This window comes from Triticum aestivum, chromosome 3D, assembly GCF_018294505.1.
Source record: "Triticum aestivum cultivar Chinese Spring chromosome 3D, IWGSC CS RefSeq v2.1, whole genome shotgun sequence".
NCBI classification, from domain to species: domain Eukaryota; kingdom Viridiplantae; phylum Streptophyta; class Magnoliopsida; order Poales; family Poaceae; genus Triticum; species Triticum aestivum.
The window spans coordinates 590,696,351-590,707,629 of NC_057802.1; positions in this window are offsets into that span (position 1 = coordinate 590,696,351).

An 11,279-nucleotide genomic window follows, 5' to 3' on the forward strand; every position below is an offset into this window, starting at 1 on the left:
GGTCAAGAACAGCAAAGTACAAACGGCTGCTCTACCTAGATGGATACCCCGGGCCATTGCTCAACTTGCCACTGACAAGGCCAAGAAGGAGAGGGGAGGAGGCCGGAGAGGCTGCGGGAAAAGGAAATTCCTATTGGCCGCTCCTTGCGGCAAGTTGTCGAGCCGACGCACAGGAGGAGATCCGCGAGCGTTCCTATGGGCCGGCCGTTTGAGCGATTTCGGTTTTGGGAAATTTCTAGGTTGTTCCCAGCCCGTTTATTTTTTCTGGGTTTGGAACCTTCTAGGAGGTTCCTTAACCGTTTTTCTTATTTTATTTTATTCCTTTTCCTATTTTTCTTGTCTCTCCATTATCTTTTTTATGTTTCTTTTTCTTTCCACCTTATTTATTTTTCCTTTTTTTTCAAGTTTCTTTTTTATTTAAAAATGTTCGTGTTTTTTCAAAATGTTAATAAATTTCAAAAAATGCTGGTGTTTCTCATAAATTTTTCATACTTTACACAAATGTTCTTGTTTTAAGATTTTGTTCCCGAATTTAAATAATGTTCCTGAATTACAAAAAATTTTCAAAATATCTTCCTATTTCATTTTTGTCACAAATTAAAAAATGTTCGTGATTTTCCAAAAACAATGTGCAAATTTGAAAAAATGTTCGCTTTTTGAAAAACAAATTTCTGGTTTCAAAAAATGTTGAGAAGGTTAAATTTCCCCCTTTTTTCAAATTTTGTTCACTAATTCAAAACTGTTCGTGCTTTTCCAAAAAACGATGTGCAACCTTGAAAAAAATATTCAGGGTTTCGAAAATTGTTCAACCATTCAAAAAATGTTCCCACTTTTCAATTTTTGTGCACAAATTCAAAAAATGTCCGTGATTTTATAAAATGTTTGAAAATTTGAAAAAAATTCTCCTTTTCGAAATTTTGGTCTGAGATTCAGAAATTTGTTTACATATGCCGAAATGTTCACTTTTTAATTTTTATTCAGAGTTTCAAAAATGTTCATGTTTTCAAAAAACTACCAAGTGTTCAAATTTGTTCAGAAACTCCCCGTTTTGCTAAAAAAATAAGATTAAAAATGTTTGATTTTCCATAGAATGTTCGCTTTTCAAATAAATTTCAAATTTTGAAATGTTTTTTATTGAATAAATATTCGCTTTCCTGAAAAAATTGCGTTTGAAATTCCCAAAATATTTAGATATGTCGTCTATTTTGTAGTTCTTTTAAACCACTTTTCATTTTCAAACAACAATTATCTTGTATTCCACTGGTGCAGAGTTCGATTCCTGTCGCGCCCAATTTTTTTAGGAATTTTATGCCACTAAAGGTTCTTAATAGCTTGCGCTGCATATTAATCAAGAAACGTCGTCAGCTGAAGCTGCTTGGGACACAAAGTTTGGAGTCACGTGCCGCGAGTTCGAGTCCTCCATCTATCGCGCGATATTTTTCCTTATTTGTTTTGCGCGTCGCGGTGTTCGCTACCTTGGCCGGCCTGCTAGTTTGGCGCTCTGCGCGAAACTCCGACATTCTGCCGCAAAACGCGACAGATAGGAGGTCCCGTGGAAAAAGGAGCTCTCTAGGAGGAGGTGCAGAGAGCAGATGCTTATTTCGGCCCAATCATTCAAAGCACCGTGTTAAAGACTTGACCATTTATTTATTTACTTTTTGCGAGAAAGCTACCGATCTATCCATAATATCATCATGTATTTAACATGCGACTATTCTAAAATAACCACTTGCCTCTTAGCACACAAAGTACTTCATGGACTTCTACTGCATTGTCTCCTAGCGCGTTCATAAACTTCATGAACACAAAGTATTAACCTTCATGAACTTCTATTGCACTGTCTCTTAGCGCGTTCTCTTCACGCACGGTATATTTTTAAAGGTAGTTGATTCATTGTATTTATCTCTTAGGTGTTGTATCTAAGGCGCTTCATGTGATGGGTTTGGAGCTCATAATTGCATTTCTACGGTGTGGTCTTGTTGTACCATGAAGTAACATAATTAACCGTTTACACACACAATTAATTGTGTTGTCTAAGGTGTTTTATGGTGATTGGTTTGGAGATCATAATTGCATTTCTACATTCTGGTCTCATTGCACCCATTGCATTTTTTAAGGCAGTTGACCCATTGTATTTATCTCTTCGGTGGTGTATCTAAGGGGCTTTATGTGTTTGGTTTGGAGATCATAATTGCATTTCTACACTATGGTCTCATTGTACCATGAAGAAACACAATTCACAGTTTACACACACACACACACAAGGATAAATATATGAACGTAGATTAAATGGTGTTCATACCAAAACTACTAATTAATATATTGTTGTAATAATATGAAATGTATTTTTTGTCTATATGAATCAAATAGTGTGTTGTGTGGATAAAAATTATTTTCCCAGCCCAGGCTAAGATCCTAAAATTTGACGCAAGAATTTTTTTCTTTTACCAAACAAAGCAGGTTGAATAGGGTACAGTTGGTTTCCAAAAATATATGTTTTAGATAAAAACAAATAAATGTTATTTTGAAGCCTGAATACCGAGATTTTGTCCTTGTGCTTGATAATGGTTAAGAATTATTCTTTTCTGCCGCAAAAGACCTGTTTTGTAGGGGCATTCAATCCCATGATCTCATTACTCTCACTCGAAAGACCTACCACAACGACATCGTGACATTTTTGTAGATCCTAAAGTCTATGGTCTTTGTATTTAGTTCAATGTTTAAAATTAAATTTATATGATTGCTTTAACAATTCGATGTTTCTGCGGTGACAATGGAATTTCTAGTACTGAGCAAAACAGTCATCTTGTAAAACAACGTTTTGGCAACTGGATTTGGACGAAACCCTAAAATCCCTTAAAGTTGGTCACAACTTTCTGCCAGATGTTGATGCCCCCCCCCCCAAATGATAAAGCTTAACACTCCGGTCTCCCATGCTGACATCGACTCGAACCAACCAAGCATGATCCTGGCCACTCCTTCTTTCTACCCAAATGGCACCTCAACTCCTAACGGCAAGGATGATTCACGCTTAGCTTACCTTAATTAATTCTTAGTAGTTGCGGATGCTTGCTAGGATTCCAATCATATGTACACGTTGACAATGAAACTGGCTTTTGATGCATGTTAGCATAGGCCTCCCCCACATATAAAACTGCAATGCATGGTTATCGATCTAGTATCATAGCCAAAATTTCCTAGGTTCAATTTCGCAACACCTACCACCGCTGCTCCACACCCGCTATCTTTTATTTTATCTTGAGTTTACATTACAACAACTAACTTTTATTTTGTAATACTATATTATCTTACAAACTATCCCTTTGATACCCACAAAGTACTTTTAGTTTTGTAGTCTAGGTAAAGTAAATGTTCGGTGTACACAGGGTTGTGTCATTGGCAGATAGAATGAGAATATGAATCCTACCTTTAGGTCCTTTTTGGTTTGACACTCCATACTTATCATCTCCAGTTTGGAAAGTAAGACAATACGCAATGCATTTGGGGATTATCAGGTCTTGCGGAATCAATGCTCCCCAATGAGAAACAAAGAGATTTGATGGACATGTTTACTTCAAATAAAGAACAAAACCAATAAAAAATGCACAACATAGACTCAATCAAATATCAAATCATCCTACCTCGAACCTCGTGAACTACTCTAAAGAGGAAATAGTGAGAGAAATGTGTGAGGGGTGAAGAAAGGAGCACAAAAGAGAGGAGAGGGGAGGGAAATGAAGAGTCGGTTATGGGAGGAGTGGGGGAAGTGGGGTGGGTGTGGGAAACTAAAGCACTGGTTGCACAGACTCCTTCGCTTCCCAATGTGATTGGTTTCTCCCCGTACCCGTTGCCTACCATGGACCACTCCACTTACCAATTCCCTTCCCCCAAATCGGACCCCTCTGCTTCCCACCATTGTCCCTCATCGTCGAAAATGGGGGGGGGGGGGGGGGGGATGCGTTTGAGATGCCTAACCTCAGTCCTTCTGTGTGAGGTGGAGACACGAGACACATCGACACACCATGACGATGCTGCACAAAGAGGCCCGGCGATGCACCATGGCGACGGCACGAGATCGCAAGCTAGATCATGACTACATGCCTGTTACGGAGAGGCTTCGCGGCGCCAGATCTGACATCCCGTGGTGTGATCTTATGGGTTGAGGAAAGGGGCAGAGCTGAATACATTGGTGCTGGAAGCCTGTGGGCGGTTCTAAGTATGAAACCTCATCGAATACTTCCCAACTATAGGTGGCTTCAAACCTTCAACTGCCTCCAAGAATTACTGCATGCAGTTCCAAATTTCCAACCGAGTCGACACCAAAATAACCGCCGCCACTGGATTATTATATACGGCTTTGTAACGTAGGAACATAACCTCTTTCGGGGCCGCTTCTAATGCTTCTTTTTCTACTAGTGTGGGGAGGCGTGGTCCGACTGATAGTGAGCCCGACAGACTGTCCCTAATCCCCTTTCCCTCCCCTTGATTTGGGGACTGGGTCGGTAATTTTAGACGTTCAGTCCTGTCCATGGACAAAAGAGGAATAATGTTGGAGGCTAAAAGCGTCTAGACCTGACATGTACTCCCTAACATGCCCTGACGCCAGATCTTGGCCTTGTTTTGTATGTGTTGTGCTAATCATTGTATAATATTTTGTGTAAGGATAACCAAACAAACAAAATGTTTGTTAAAAATAAGAGTTAGACTGAATGATGTTAAAAAGACAAGATTTGTAATCTACTGTGATGCCTAATTTATTTACCTTTTTTGAGCGAAAGAGGGACCTGCCCCTCTGATTTGATATAAAGAAATCATATGCCTAATCGAGTTACTGACTGGGACTTAATGTCTTGTGCGTTGTAACTTGTATACTTATTCTCGTTTCATTTCTGGTTTTGTTCTTTTCCCTCATAATGACTCGTCTATTCCATCCTTAATGAAACCAAGAAAAATTCCTTTTGTAAAGAGCAACCACACTATCTTAATAAAACAAATGACCAAGATTTTGAATTTTTGCACCAAATGAGGTTATTCATCATGGTATGGTTACCATGATACTCCCTCCGTCCGCGAATAAGTGTACATTTAGGTTTTGTCCTAAGTCAAAGTTTTAAAATCTTGACCAACTCTATAGAGAAAAGTAGCAGCATTTATGGCACTAAATTAGTATCACTAGATTCGTTTTGAAATGTAGTTTCATAGTGTACCGATTTGATGTCATATATGCTACTACTCTTTTCTATAAAGTTGGTCAAAATTTTAAAACTTTGACTTAGGAAAAAACCTAGATGTACACTTATTCACGGACGGAGCGAGTACACATAAGGGGGGCTTTTTGAAAAGGAGGCGGGCCTTTGATTCAAGGAATTTGATTAGATTTGTACACGAGATGTATTTCAACGTTTTTTCTATATAGGTAGTCTGATTTGTCGGACTTCGATACTTTTTTTTTCCTCAAACTCTTTTAAACTATATTTTCAGGAAATTTTCATGAATTCAAATATCATGTTACAATTTATTTGTGTTTTTTGATGATATCAAACACCCAGTGATATAAAAAAGTGTAGTTTTAAATCTTGAAGAATTGAAAATAACATGTCACTCTGATCATGTAGCTATTTTGCTCATGTATTTCTACTCCGGCTCATTTGAAGTGAGTGCTCCTAAATCTGAAGACCCGCGCGCCCATAGTATAGAGAGAGGGAGTAGAATCTCGCGAATAAAAGAACCCCTAAATCCAAAGACCGGCCCATAGTATACGGAGAGGGAGTAGAATCTTGCGAATAAAAGAACCCCTAAATCCAAAGACCGGCCCATAGTATATGGAGAGGGAGTAGAATCTTGCGAATAAAAGAACCCCTAAATCCGAAGGGGGTATGTTTGGATTGTATATGAAGTGTACCCTGCAATTTTTTTGGTTCTGACCCAAAAATTAGTCTTTGTTGGAATGGTTACTAACTTTTTAATATGTCAAAGTACTTAAGCCAACTCTATATTTTTTTTTTTGGAAAAGGAGGCTTGCCCCCGGCCTCTGCATCTGAACTCTAGTTTATTTTTCTTAGCAATGTTAACCAACTCATGGGCAACCAAAGCTTTACCAAAATTTAGACTAGCCAAACCAAGCAAGTTTGACCATAAACCAAACGCACTCATAGTACTCCCTTCGTTTTTATTTACTCTACATATTAGATTTGACTGAAGTTAAACTTCGTAAATTTTGATCAAGTTTATAGAAAACAATATAAAAATTTAGCATAACAAATATATATGATGTAAAAGTACATTCAACAATGAACCTAATGAAATTGATTTGTTATTGTACATGTTAATAATTTTGTTTATAAACTTTGTCAAAGTTTACAAAGCTCGATCTGGACGTGGACTAAATAAAAACCGAGGAAGTAGTAGTACACACGGAAAAGAAGTAGGCCGAGGATATCACTGTGGTCCGGTGGCCGGCCTCCACGAGCTGGAGTAGCAGTAGTACCTGCTGCAGTGGCCTCTGCAGAACCGGAGCACGCGAGAGGGATCGCCTGGAAATGGAGCAAACTAGCTCGAGCCACGAGGAAGGAAGACTGCCGCATGCATCAGCTGCCTTTCCTGGTCTGCACACTCTTCCCCAAGTGCCTTTTGACCCTGGAGTTGGCAACGCAACGGGCGGGGATGACTGCTGGGTGGGAAGTGGACTGCGGCACGGCAGGCAGGGAACAGGAGGCGGGGCGGCCCCCATGGCCGCGCGTGGAAGCTGCCTGGCCTCGCCGCCTGCATGGTTCCCGAGAAATCGCCAGTCTGCTCCATTCACCAGGCCATGAGATTCGCTAGTACGATTTTCATGGGACGCCGGGTTCACGTAATTGCGTGTTTGCAGCCGTTAGCTACAGCCGGATACACCGAATTCGGCCCCTCAAATTTCTTTGGCATACTATACATATTTATATCTATATCTATATCTATACCTAATATAAAAAGAAGGAGCCTTTCATAGTTCTTCATAGGTCATCTCTTTATATGCGTTAATTATAAAGATTGACGGCTCAGATTTAATAGATCTGCATAACGGTGGTCATGATGGACTCAAATCTACAGGGCGCACGATTAAACTCACAATTGAAATCCGCACACACGTTCTCCTTGAGCGGCTCCCACCCCACGTCTCCTAAGTTACGACATGCCAGCCGCTGGCCCTGCCGTCGCCGTCCAGCCGGCCGTGGCCTCGCCCATGTTCGATCCCATGTAATAGGCCTCGGCCATAGTCACCGCTATATCCCACGTCTTCCATAAACTGATTTTTCTCTTCAAAGATGGCCGAGCCGAGCGAGAGGCCTTCGACGACAAGTGGCGAGACTGCAGTTTGTTATAAGGCAGAAGACAAGCGCGAGCCTGCGCGTCGCTGCTGGTTACCCATCGAATCTTCGGATGGAAGCAGCGGCGGCACGATACCCCATGACCTCGCGCGACACCGCCCAAATCCCAGAACATGTCGACGGATATAGGGCTGGTTTACAGTTACGAATCCACAAAGAATTTCGGGCTCCCGGCTGGCGCATCCCCGATCATTCTCTGCCGCCGCGTAGTCCCCATGACATATTCAGACCGGTGTGGCCTGGATCTCGGCCGTTGATTTCTCCTGGATACCAAGTTGCATCTCCCAGCATCGATGTTCGATGGCGTATGACTCAATAGTGGCATGGCTGCTGAGCAAGTCGACGGGGTCGGCGTCGCCGGAGCTTAGAGCGGCGAGCTCTAAAGTGGAGGCGTACCCCGGCGAGTGGCCAGGCGGAAGGACACGGTGGTGTATGTCGGCAATTTCAACCCCAGCGTGGTGCGCCGTCTCTTGCAACAGGTTCCCGTTCTGCAGAACGTGGCTCGTTTCCTCATTCTTGCCCCTCCTTTGCTTCTGCACATCACTGGAGCGGCTTAACTTAGCATCAATCCCATCTCAAGTCCAACCTCCATGTTACAGGATATAATAGCGCTGAATTAGTCTGCATGTCTGGGGTCGGATTAGTTCACAAGCTTTCCCATAAAAAGATTTAGTCCACAAGGACGTGCTTTCCTGTACACCTTACTGAACTGAATCTGATAATAAACCCAGGGAAGCAACATCCATTTTTATCGTGCCGTCAGTGCACTTTCAGCGTTCTTTTCTTCCTCGCTTTCCCTATGGATTTGTGTGTTCCAGTGCTCACATTTCTACAAATATGATGCAAAGAAATACCTGAAGATAGAGGTTACCACGTAGGTATTTATAACTATTTTATTCTACTTGGATTTGATTAGATGCTTTTAGGCCATAGTGCAGTTTAACCGTACGTGCTCCTGCTTACTATTTCTAAACAGTATATTTCCCAGGTAGATTATATGATGAAAATTTGTTTCTTTTACCCAGTTTGGTGCTGCTTGAGTGTATGCATACTAAATCGGAAAAGAAGATGCATGTATCTCTTTTGCTTTATAGAACATATGTTCAAAAGAATGATGCTTTTTCGTGCTAAATGTCATTCTGTTTTGACTTTATAATGCCAGGTAACATGATAGAATATTATTGTTGTATCATAACAATGGTAGTCCAATTGTAACAATACAGGTATAGCGTCGACCAATTCAGCTTAACTATAAGAAAGTGTAAGGACAAAGCAGCATTAGATATTCAAGCACAAATCAGTGTGTCCTAATTGGTAACAACTCAATCGACAATCTTTCTTTCTTCTATCTTCGAGCTTCAAGATGAATTAATACGTCAGCCGACTTATGTTGTTTTATTAAGTACAACCATTCTATTTTAAAAATTACAAAATGAATTGATCTAAAATCTGTAGTGCCTCTTTTTGGCTCTATAATTCTAGATGCTTGGTGGAAGTAGTGCCATGTTTGTTTGTTAGGTTCACTAAAGAACATTCAAGAAGGGATGGTGCAATCTTTTACTTAATTCAGAAGCTCCTCCTTTCAATTGTTAAAATTGCCATCATTGCAAAATGTGTGTGATAATGTTGTTTAACATTGGGTGTTGACGTTCTTTCCATGTGAGAACTCAAGAAAAAAGAATTGTAGTTTTACAACTAAGTTGGGTTTAGAAACCCAGAATCCAGAATTCGCATCATTTGAACCACGGTGAGACCTAGGTGTACATATATTTTTTAGACCTAAGCAGTACATAGGGGGCATGAGACACCTGGTTCGGACCGACTTCAAGGTATAGCTAGTAATATGACATTCCTTCTTGAATTAGTTGTTTCATGCCATTTTGGAATTTTATATGTTTCATGCAAACATTGGAATGTTTAGGGAACACATTATGATAGTTGGTATTTTTGGCCCTGTCACTTTAGCCCTTAATATGTTTCATGCATCGCATAGACAGAGGATAAGGTGCGACATGGATTGGGTGTGATGTTTCCTCCCATTGCAACGCACGGGCATATGTGCTAGTAGTCTTTAATGTTAATTTTTCAATTAACATCAACATGTTATTTGAGATGTGATTAAATGGGGTGTAATCAAATATTGCAGGACATATTTTGATAGTGATATGCGCACTATTTTGAGGTATATGAAACTGCAGAAATGAAATGATCTTTAACGAGAAATTTTTTATCAACTTTTTACACGTTATCAACATAGCCACTGCTTGGTCCGTACGTGGTCGTTACTCACTCATGAGGACTCTAGGAAGCTTTTGGTTACTAGGTACAACCGATAAAAGACGATAGCACAAGTTATCTCCAACCGATTTGGATGACGAGCTAACAATAGGCTAGATGTTTAGTCATCGTAGCATGTTTCTTCGCCGGTTATGCCATCTTTTATTACATTTTCTTCTTGTTGGGCTTCGTTTGTGAGCTAGTACTGGACTTTAGACTCTGTTTCCGTACTTTTATTTAATAAATTGGCTACATGCATCACTCTGCATCCGGGGCATTCCTCCTTTCCAACAAAAAAACGACAACGAACCTGTGGGCCCGTCCGTGGATCGTGACAATTAGTTGCATCCGCAGCTGCGTATCTCGTATCTGAATCCTCGTATCCATGCAACTCATGCAACATAAATATTAATAGATCAACAAACTACAAACAAACGGATTTAATCGGGTATAATTAGCGGTCGTCGCCTCGTCGGACAATCAAAGAGGAAGTTCTCACTGCCGAATTAAGAACCACTAAATTAATCGAAGAGACGGAGAAGGGTGGGAGTAAATCACCATTTCGGCACCGACCCTTCTCCTTTCGATTGCCATTAGGACTGTACCCCTCCATGTAGGTGCCGGCAGCCGGAGGTGCATCATCGTCAAAGCTAGAGTCGTCGGTGCCATTCGCGTCATTGTCAGATGAGATTTGACCGGTGGTCAGCCTCCGGAGCAGGGGCTCCTGCTCGATGGCATGTCGGTCGAGCCGGAGCGCTTCTGCATTTTTGCGTGCTTGTCCAGTGCATGGCCAGCACCTCCCCCCGCCATCGCCCTATCCCTCTTCCTCGCCCTCTGCCGATTGCGGCGGGCTGTCCGTGCCTCGGATTCGGGCGTCCTCATCCGCGCCAGCACTGGTGCGGGCATGAGAACCCAGCGGTGCTTGGGTACGTCGTCTAGAATAGATCCAGTTACCGGATGAGCGGATTGCTCTTGCGCCGGTGTTGGGCGGTATACCTGGACGGGCGCGAGGGTCCGGTGATGTCTCCGACACTTCATCGCGGGGCGGAGGGGGAGGACACGGAACCGGAGCTTCCGCTACCGCCGCGGTCCAAGACAGACCGACACAGCGCGATGGGGAGGGCAAGCTCGTCTACGTCGTCGTTGGCGCCGGATCTGCCGCCGCCGGAGGCCGCGCTGCTACTGTCGCTCGCCGTGGACTGGACTGGAAGAGGAGGAGATGGAGAGAGAGAGAGAGAGGGGAGCGGACTGGAGTGGACTGCGGTCTAGGGTTCATCCAGATTGGGAATATATGTGGGGTCCATGCGGGCTAGTGTGGGCCGGGTTGACATGGCGTACGGGTCTGGACGCGCTCCGGCCTCCCCATATATCCGCCCCAGATTTGGGCTGGATATAACGGGTGCCGAACAGCCTGGACGTTTAGGGCCGGTTTGAGAAAATCGGCTGGGTCGGCTTTCTTTTAACCAGCCCATTATTGGGCCATCTACCCGGGCATATAGGGGCGGTTTGTGGCGCCCGACTATAGATGCTCTTGTCGGGCACGTTCGCAGATAGCACCTAATCATCCTACATATCTTAATAATTTCAACTATGGTTCTCCAAATCCCCATGTTTGTACTATTATATGCAACGTACCAT